This window comes from Leiobunum rupestre, chromosome 6 (assembly GCF_980474605.1).
Source record: "Leiobunum rupestre chromosome 6, qqLeiRupe1.1.hap1, whole genome shotgun sequence".
Taxonomy (NCBI): domain Eukaryota; kingdom Metazoa; phylum Arthropoda; class Arachnida; order Opiliones; family Sclerosomatidae; genus Leiobunum; species Leiobunum rupestre.
Genome location: NC_143389.1, coordinates 19829512 through 19839714, shown reverse-complemented (window position 1 = coordinate 19839714; position 10203 = coordinate 19829512).

Here is a 10203-nt window from a genome sequence, read left to right as displayed (position 1 = left end):
TTTAACATTTAAAATACCCATTTAAAATTCTTTAAATAATTGCAAAAATACCATGAAGTATCCGTCCTCAAAAATTAATTTCAATTAATATTTAAACAGAAACCAAATACTTTCAATAATTATACATTTTAAATTCCCAAACTAAAAATCAACAGAAATAAATATTCAAAAATTTACAAAATATTTAACACATAAAAGTTGCGAAGCTGTGACGGCGGTTGCATGGCCGCCATAAACATTATCTCCTCAACTTCCAAAAACCTTCAAGAACCAGTTGAAATTAATTTTTCTGTCTATTGAATACGTTAGTGGTTTATAAAAAATATTAATGTTTATTAAATTAACTAGAGATATGTCTACATCTCGCTAATGCCATTTGCTTCAATAATGTACCTTCACCAGCTCCCCCTGTACTTCCTAAAGTGTTTTCCGAAAACTATTATTTCAGAAAACTATTGTTTATAAATAAAATAATTATTCTACGCATTGCTATTTTTATATTTTTCGTTGTTAGGCGGAGACATTTACGAAGTCTTTAGATTCGCTGTTTGGTAGGAAAGTCGCATTAATTGACCATAGAGTAGTATCACCTCGTAGCTTTGGCCATGGTCGCCATTTTAGGCGCGTTTTTTTCTCTATAGGAAAAAGCATGGGTGACGTTGTGTGATGTAGCACTGACACTACTCTATTGAAGTTTACCACGCGAGAGACTCGTAAACTGCTGGATTTTCTTCTGTTATGCAGACTCTTTTTGTTTTATAGATAACAAATCATCCACTTAGGAGACTAAAATTTTGCAGTTTATGAACTTCCTAGGTGAGCCGCTTCGTGCCTCTTTGTGCACTAAAAGGGCTATTTAGAGTCTTCTTCGAACCCGTAAAGGTACCAAATTCATATTAATGACATTACTGACGCGCGGACTTTGAAACCTTTTACCCGTCATCTGCTAATTTTTTGATGTGGCAATTATCAACAAAAATAACGAACGTAATTTTAAAATTTCATATGGGAGACAATATTGTAGAGACAATAGCTGTCGATAATAACAAAAACTACTTTTCTTATTAGAACACTCAAAAACGTCAGCCCTCGTGTGGACAATTGCTGTACTATTCGGACTATCAGTAGCGGGTGACCAATTTGTAGTTACATCAGACATTGACAACTTATTAGCACCATTAAAATTGCGTACTCTGAAGTTCAATAGCCATTGATGGTGATGATGGAACCGCATCTGAGGATTTCAATCATTCCACATTAGGCTCGTAGCCAGGAGTTTTCAGTTGAGGGGTCCCAGCAAATTCCTAATGGGCACCCTTAAAAATCAATTGGTTTCCAAAGACCTATGAGGCTAAGAGTAAGACTACATTAAAATTAGTTTAAGGGTCCACACGGGCTACACTTATCATTGCATTGGAATAAAACGTAAATTGAAGTTGAATTTCCAACCACCTTAGTTGGTCTTTATATCTTTGTGTTTTTACCACAAATTTATCTATATACCTGGGCTTACAATGACTTGATTAATCTCATGCGAATCGATCTAAAATGGTGTATTTGGCCTTATAATTATTTCCCCCAAAGCGGCGGTTTTCAGAAGGTTACATTTGGAACAGGGTGAAGCAGAAGCTATTTCAACATTGTTGCCATACCTTTTTCGTTTTAAATTATTTATTTCGCATCGAAAATGTATGACAGCCCTGTTTTCCAGCGACTTATTAACAGGGTTACGATATATTTTCGGTGTGAAATAAATAATTAAGAACAAAAAATGCACAGCAACCCTGTAAAAATATCGTCTGCTTCACCATGTTCCACACGAAATAGCTTCCGAAAACCGCCGCTTGAGGGAAATAGGAATAACGCTAATTGAGAACCTTCTATTATTCTGAAAGACTGAACCCTAGAACGTCACTACAGTTAAATAAGCTGCAGTTAGTATACTTGGGTAAAAACTAATAGACGACCCTACCGTACAATGGTTTTTTTTATCGACGGACCTTGACCGTACAATAGCACATAGACTACAGTACTACGGGAAATTAAAGTGAAGCCCAATCAACATTTGTACTTGATTGCGTGCCCTATTATTGTTTCTGCTACTGCTAAAACTTTCAACTTCAAATGGTTGAAGTTATACTAATATAGTAAAGCAAGATACAGGAAAGTAAATAATATAGTTAGGACAGTTGGACTGTTGGACTAACTAAATATAATATGCGCATAGGTTATTTTTTATTGATTTTGTTTACTAACTTTGATATTTTTCTAGGGGCACAATAATAGTTTTAAGGGGGCACAGATCTTTTGAGGGGCTCTTAGATTTATTTGAGGGGGCCGGGCTCCCTCAGGCCCACTCGCTGGCTACGGGTCTGTTCCACAGGCGGTTGTTTTGGCAGTCAAATGGCCTGATTGTCGGATGTAGCGACCCTCAGAGGAATTTCAGGTCGACCCTAATCGTGCGGACGCCTTGCTTCACATTCAACTAATTTCTAAAGTCACATTAGCCTTTCATATTTGAATCATGAAGAGCTATTGATGCTAGAGCACACTCTACACATACCATACTAGTAAAACCAGGTCGAAGATTGAGGTTCTGAAACTTGATTGTGAATTAGTAATACAATTATCCTTTGGTTACAAACCCATTGCTATAAATTGAATTTATTTACCATGGTTAAAACTATAATTATTTATAAATAATTTGATGGTGAGTTTAATTTCAAAATATTAAAATCTGACTAGCCGCTTGAAAAGCGACTCCGGCCCGAAAGCCTGCTCAAATTTTTAATATGTTTAAGTGTTTTTAAAATAATCTAAGCATGAAATTTGAAATTTGAAGTATCCGTCGACGTAAATTATTTCTAAATAATTGCTTTTCGTTTTACTTTGAGAGCATGCTTTAATAAAATAAAATTTAACTGCTTCTTACGTAATCAGTAATACATAAACACAATTAAAAACCAATTTAGTTACGTAATAAAATGACTTTAATTAAAATAATTAAAATGATGACTAGTTTCGGCTGTTTCGCACTCTTTGTTTTTATCTATTAGAGCATTGAAAATGATGTGTACCACCTACTGATGTAAAATCAAAAGGGACGGTAGTCCCTATGCAAAGTCGGGTATAGAGTAGAATACCTACCCGAGCACTTGCTATATTATCTCGAGTCAGAATGAAGCCGATTTTACCCCCTCGTATCTCACAAACTATAGGTCGTATCAAAACAAATCATGTATCGTTTGAAAGCTTACAGGAACGCGACTAACATATACGAATTCATTCGAACAGGCATGAGACAACGTTTCGTAGTAATGGGGCAACGTAAGGCTTAATTTTTCTTCTTCTTTTTCTTCTTCTTCTTCCATCTTCTCCTCGCAGACCGCTCTACAGCAAAAACTACAGAACCGATTTAAATGCAATTTATTATACAGTTTCAAATTAAGCTCCCATTGTGTCCTTCCAAAGGAGAAGTTCATATCTGGTGTAGTTCTTGAGCTACGGCGACAAATGTACAGTTTAGCGAGTCGGTAACGAAACCATGGAGTAATAAACGCATAAGAAGTACTAAACCGGAGCGACCAGCGATTTAAAAAAATTAATGCAAAAGGTTTGAGGGTTGATTCTTGGTGAAAACGTGGCGCTGTGTTTGAAAAAATTGTCTTAAAGGTTAAAATGTCCGCTATAACGGATATACTTGAAAATTATGTATGCAACATATTTAAAGGTGGATTGTAGGAAAAAGGGGCGCTGAGTTCGACAACAATAGTCTTGCGAGTGTCAGGGTGGTGGTTGTCCGCCATAGGGCTTGTCGATAAATAAGTCCAGTTTATGACGTTTATGGGAATATAATTACAGAAATAGATTAAACATTCGAATGCTAGGTACAGTGAGTTCGAAGTGTCTCGCCAGTGTCAGGGTGGGCAGTGTGCCGCCAGAGGGTGGTAAACCATGCCAATGAGTAATAAACACAGTACAAAACGTGTAAAGTTTAATAACAATCGTACAAGCCTATTTATTAACATTAAAAAATGAATTAAAGAGCATAATGACGTCACGTTTTCAAAAATTGAAGTAAACAATATCTAAACGTACACAATGTTGGCGAAAGAGCTAGGCAGTTCTCAGTATTCCAAATAGGTAAAAGTTCACTTTCCAATTTTGTTTATAAACATTATTTCCGCTTTGTTACGATTAAAGGTATTATAATAACTTCACTTTTATTGTTATAAACAAAAAAGCGTAAAATCCACCCAAAAACCATTCGGTTAAAAATTGCAAGGTCTTTTAAACAAAAACGTCACGTCCTATATTACTCTAGGCCATAAAAGTAGTGAAATCAAGTAACGGGCAAGATCTGTAAATATATTCGAATAAAAGTCATAAACTGGACTTATTTATCGACAAGCCCTATGGCAGACAACCACCACCCTCACACTCGCAAGACCATTGTTGTTATAAACGTCATAAACTGGACTTATTTATCGACAAGTGATGTGCTCTGAAGTAATATGCTAGACCTTGCGCGTCCTAAGTGTTTTACTGAGTTAAAATCCTTTATACAACCATAAAACATTTCAAAGAGAATGGCTAATATTAGAATCGCAGTGTATCAAATATATTGTTTAGATCGAAATATATTATCTTCTTTGTTTAAATTTACTCTTTTACCTTAAGACCATAATTAAATAAAGCAGACAAGTTGTTGACTGCAGTAATTACGTCACTGCAGTCAACAACTTGTCTGCTTTCAGTAATTTGCCAGTTTCAGTAATCGCACCGCCACCTATCGATAATGTACAGAAATGTTCGAGTACCACAGTGACTAGTACGGACAGTTTCAGTCATTTTCACGAGTGTTTTTATTTTGCGAGAACAAAAGAAAACTTTAAAGTCGGGAGGTTGAAATTATCCCGTGATTAGGTAATGCTGCCATCTACATCGTTTTTAGGAACTAATTCTTGATATTTATGCTTGCCTTTCGTCCGCTATGTTGTAAATTTTATGATTTGTTCACTCTTTATACATTCTGAAGAAAATGTTTTTTCTTATATTGACCTTTTTCTTTAATTAAATTGGTAAATTATTTAACTGATATTGTACCATTAGAATAGTTACAGCTAAGCTAAGAAATGGTTGTACAAAGTATTTTAACTCAGTAAAACACTTAGGACGCGCAAGGTCTAGCATATTACTTCAGAGCACATAACTTGTCGATAAATAAGTCCAGTTTATGACGTTTATGGGAATATAATTACAGATCTTGCCCGTTATTTGATTTCACTACTTTTATGGCCTAGAGTAATAAAGGACGTGACGTTTTTGTTTAAAAGACCTTGCAATTTTTAACCGAATGGTTTTTGGTTGGATAAAATATGTTCAACAGGAATACACTGAAATCTAGGAGCAACAAACACAACCCGTACATGCAGAACGCAACGCGTTTTTAGACGCCTATTTTTGTGTATGCATTACTCATTGGCCACAAGCTTCAACGCCTTTCAACATCGGAAGGGGAAAGTTAAGAATATGTCTTCCCCCCGCTCGTGCAATGCTTTGTACAAAGGTGTGTCCAATGGAAAATGTACCTAAGAAAGGGCGTGTTAGTTGCTCCAAGCTGAAATTTCGTTACTACAACTTTCACAGTGTTTGATAAATGTTTTCTCGGAAAAATTTAGATAACTAAGGCTAAATTTTATATTTTACCTCGTAAGAAGCCACGGTAATAATTGAAAAGGGTGTGAATACCTGGTAACTTATGTAGAAATGAGCAAGTCGGCCAAGCCAAAATATGAGCTCCACATAGACAGAAATATATTACATGGGCAGAGGTCAAGAGAGAATTTCGTACCCGCTGTATCGGCGTAAGGTTTATACTGATAATTCAAAGGCCCAAATGTATTGGCCGCTGCGCTGAGTATACCCAAACGGGTATAGCGATCGGAAGAGATTTTCATATCCGTTGCAACAAACACAGCACCCCACACAAGGAGAACGCTACTCGTCGAAAGTCGTGCATTTTCTTGTGTACAGTTTTCATTGGTAAGACGCTTTAGCACCTGCTGCCATCGGAAGGGGAAAATTTGGAAATTGTCTTCCCCCCGCCAGTAAAATCTTCAGCTTAAAGGATCGTCCAAAGAAATTTGTACACAACACTGCTTTGGCGTGTTTAAAGGCTAGCTGCGTTCTCCTTGTGTTTGTTGCTCCTGTGTTGCATCGACATATCGTTTATATTGGTTGCAAAGCAATTGCCAACATGAAAATGGCATCATATGAAAATAGATTGGGGAAATATGGCTTAAGGAAACCTAATAGTACAAAACACAGCCACAAAAAAAATACCTCGAATTATTAACAAATTTCTTAGGCAATTTCGCTTTGGCACTCGTGCAAAGTAGGACAACACTTAACCAAACCACGACTACTACTTTAACTACTACAGCTACTACACTTCGGTTATAACAATAGTCCCACTCCCAAATATATTTCGAAGTGAAACCAAAAAGAATAATTATGAAAACTGCTTCTTTAATATATCTTCTCATTCCATATTTTTTCCCTTAGTACGCAATATTTATGTGGTTGATCTAATTTATTGAATTTTTCGTATGGTCCACGAAAATCTTAATTATACGACGAAACCTGTATTTCATATTTAAAGTTTGGCTTTCTTCGCCTCACATGCAGCAACAACAACGACCTCTTCCGAAACTTTTACGAACAATACATAGCATCCTCCGAGAGTCCGAGTGCCGTCTGTCTGTAGCCGTGGCGACTCGGGAACCACGTGATATAATTCCTGAAAACCGGGCACGCGTCAGTATTAAACTATGCGATTTCGTTTTTGCGTCTTCCGCAGAGTGGCGCCGTGAGTAGGGCTCTCATGGGATTCATATGCGAATAAAATGGCGTTGAATTTATAGCGATTCAGGCTGACACTAAAAGGAGATAACTATTTTGGAACAATTAAACATACTAAGCAGTTTCATGTAAGTGTTTTTCATCCTAATTATAACGTCGTTCGACTTTGAAAATGAAATTAAGCAGATATTTTGAAACGTTTGGTGTTCTCTCATTAGGATTCAGATGTTTTATAGCGTTAGAATACTTATTTATTAAACTGTACTTCATGGACGTTCATAATTAATTCAATATGCAATGAAATACAATAGTGAGTCGTATTTAGTTTCTAGACTATTTACCAAAATATTTATTTACCTTCTTTAAACGTTACTTAACTTTACAATATGCCTATTCAAGTAAATTAATATTTTAACGTTTCTTTACTTAAACATTCTGCAAAAGTAGACTAGAGTAAATAACCTACAATGAAAATATTGTTTTTGAGAATCAAAGAATAGAAGATCTTACATTTTCGTGGTTTAGCTAGTAGGGAATCATAATTTTTATATAATATGTATATAATTATCCAAACAAACTTTTGGTTTAGTTCGGACTAAGAATATTAGGCTTAAAATGTGTCTCGTCGTCATAGTGAGCACGTGCAAGGAACTGTGTCGAGGCGTAGTAGCGCCTTATAAATAGTTTTTCAGTTGCGTATTTTTCTCGCTAGAGGCGCTTTTACTTTTTGTTATGATGCCAGCTCTATGCCTCGCTATCAGCAACGCATATATAGATTAACGGTTTTATTTTTAAACAAGATGTCACGGGGATTTAAGTACACACACTCCCCTCCGATGTAATAAATATATTTTAAATATTAGATTTCAATTTGAACAAAATTTCGATAATCTTGTAGAATAACTTAATAAACCCAAAAGGAATTATATCGAAAATTAATTTTTCAAGTTACCTGGTTTTTGGAAATAAGGTAGCGAAACGCGATTACGTTAATTGAAATTAATTTTTAGACAAACCGAATTTATCGAGTTACCTGGTTTTGGTTATAAGATATAGGAACGCGAACACGTTAATTTAATATATTTTTTGAAAAACCGAATTTTTCGAGTTACTAGCTGGTTTTGTAAATAAGATTGTGAAACGCTAACACTTTAACTTAAAATAATTTTTAGACAAACCGAATTTTTCTAGTTACCTGGTTTTCGAAATTAGGTAGCAAAACTAATTTTTTTAGGAGCTAGATGTCACCTGTATCAATTGGTACGAAATTCCCGCGAATTATCCTGAATTAACATTGAAGGATTCCGGTTAGTAATGAATTCTTGCCGATTCGGAAGCTCATTATATTCAGCTTAGCTAATACCCAAGGGACCACACAGTCAACTAGAGTGACTTGCGAAGCCAATAACCAGTGGCTGGGTTAATTTGCGTAGCAGGGTGGTGCCAACCCTTCATGCCGCGGAGCCAACCGTAAGCCTCAGCAAGTTTTAACAGAAAGGGGAAACCGTAAAGCTCGAGGGAAAGCCCATTTTATCAGCAGGCAGAGAACTAACAAACTCAACGCATTAGGAGTGTTTTCGAGTTTGCACCCAGTGCCACAAGCTGGTATCGAAACCGGTTCGTCTTGCGGCGAGTCGAAAGTGCTAACTTCTTTGCCACCCCACTTGCTACAAACTTATTTCTTCGTATAAACAATTTTATTAACTCGAGACATTTCGTCTAGAGCCTAGCGCCGCCGATCCAACGCCGATATTTCCTCTGCGGCCGAACCGCCACAGCCGAGTCATTTACTTTTCGGCGCAGCAGTGGCGTAAAAAGGGCCCCCGCAGAACCCGTAGCCCCCAAAACGTTTATTATTTAAATCGGTGCTCTTTGAAAGGGCCCCGAGTCGTTTTTCGCGGGGGTGGGTGGGGGGGGGGGGCGGAGTTCCTAGTTACGCCACTGCGGCGCTCCGCCGCTAAAATTTGATCCCGCCGGAGAATTGTTTTGAGATTTTCTTCGTAAATGTTTTTTTTTCCGAAAAAAATTTTGTAATTTTTTTCGAAACTTTCAATCGGGGGAAAAAACTTTGGCCTTTTTGCACCGCCGCCGCCGCTAAAATCAAATCGGCGCTATGCTCTACCACTACCTGTGTCTCACTATCAACATAGTTGGTAATTTAAATTGCGGAATAAAATTATAATATGACTTAGCATATGAACGACCCATGCACCTATCAACTTTTACCTTTAGCAAGGTAAAAGTTAGTGCAGGGAGCTGTTGGATCGCGTGGCATCTGGGAGCAACAAACACCGCACCCCACACAAGGAGAACGCAACTCGTCGAAAGTCGTGAATTTTCTTGCGTACAGTTTTCATTGGCTAGACGTTTTAGCGCCTGCTGCCGTCGGAAGGGGAAAATACGGAAATTGACTCCCCCCCGCCCGTAAAACGTTCAGCGTAAAGGCTCGTCCAATGAAATTCGTACACAACATTGCATTAGCGTGTTTAAAGGCTAGCTGCGTACTCCTTGTGTTTGTCGCTCCTAGGTGGCACGAAGGGCTTGCCACCACCCTCCTACGCATTGTAACCCGGCCACCTGTTTAAAGGCATTGTAAGTCGCTAGATGACTTGGGCTTAGGTTGGTGCCTTGGTTATTAGCCTAGCTGATTATTGTTTATTTATGTATTAAACACTTTTACGAATGCCATTTTCCCCTTATTGCGTGACGTCATTAATAAACGACCCCAAAAGAAGAAATGTCATACTTTAGGTTTGTACGTTACTTATGATATATGCCTATAAGTTTAATTCTGCTGGTTTTTTCTGTCTGGTTTTTTTGGTGAAAATAGTCCTTGAAAAGTACAATTACAAGCAATCTCTCGGCAGATATTGACGGGGCCCCCTTCAAACACTTTATAAAAAATATTTTGATAGCGAAAGCAGCCGTATATCGAATTAGGGGTGGAAGGTCGCTTATAATAATGTTCGAGGGGGAGCGGGTGGCATCTTTCGCTTCTGTTGCATCGCGCAGGCCTGCCTCCCGCTCGCCCCACACGCTTTAGTCCGCCGCGTGATAGATGCTGCGGGAATTATACTCTGATAAAGCGACAAATTTCATTTAATTCGTTCTGGTTGACATCGTTGTCAAGGTAAGTTTGGAGTACTGCAAACTGCCTCCCTAAGTATAAAATTATAATATATGAAAGGGTTCATTGCTCTCTGTTATATGAATTTGGAACTTTCTAGCTTTTCGGGCTGGGATTTAAATTTTTACGACGAATTCTATAATTAATTGAATGTTAAATTAGAACAAAATGAAGAATTAATTTTAAAATAAAATTTACATTGAAGTAAGAAA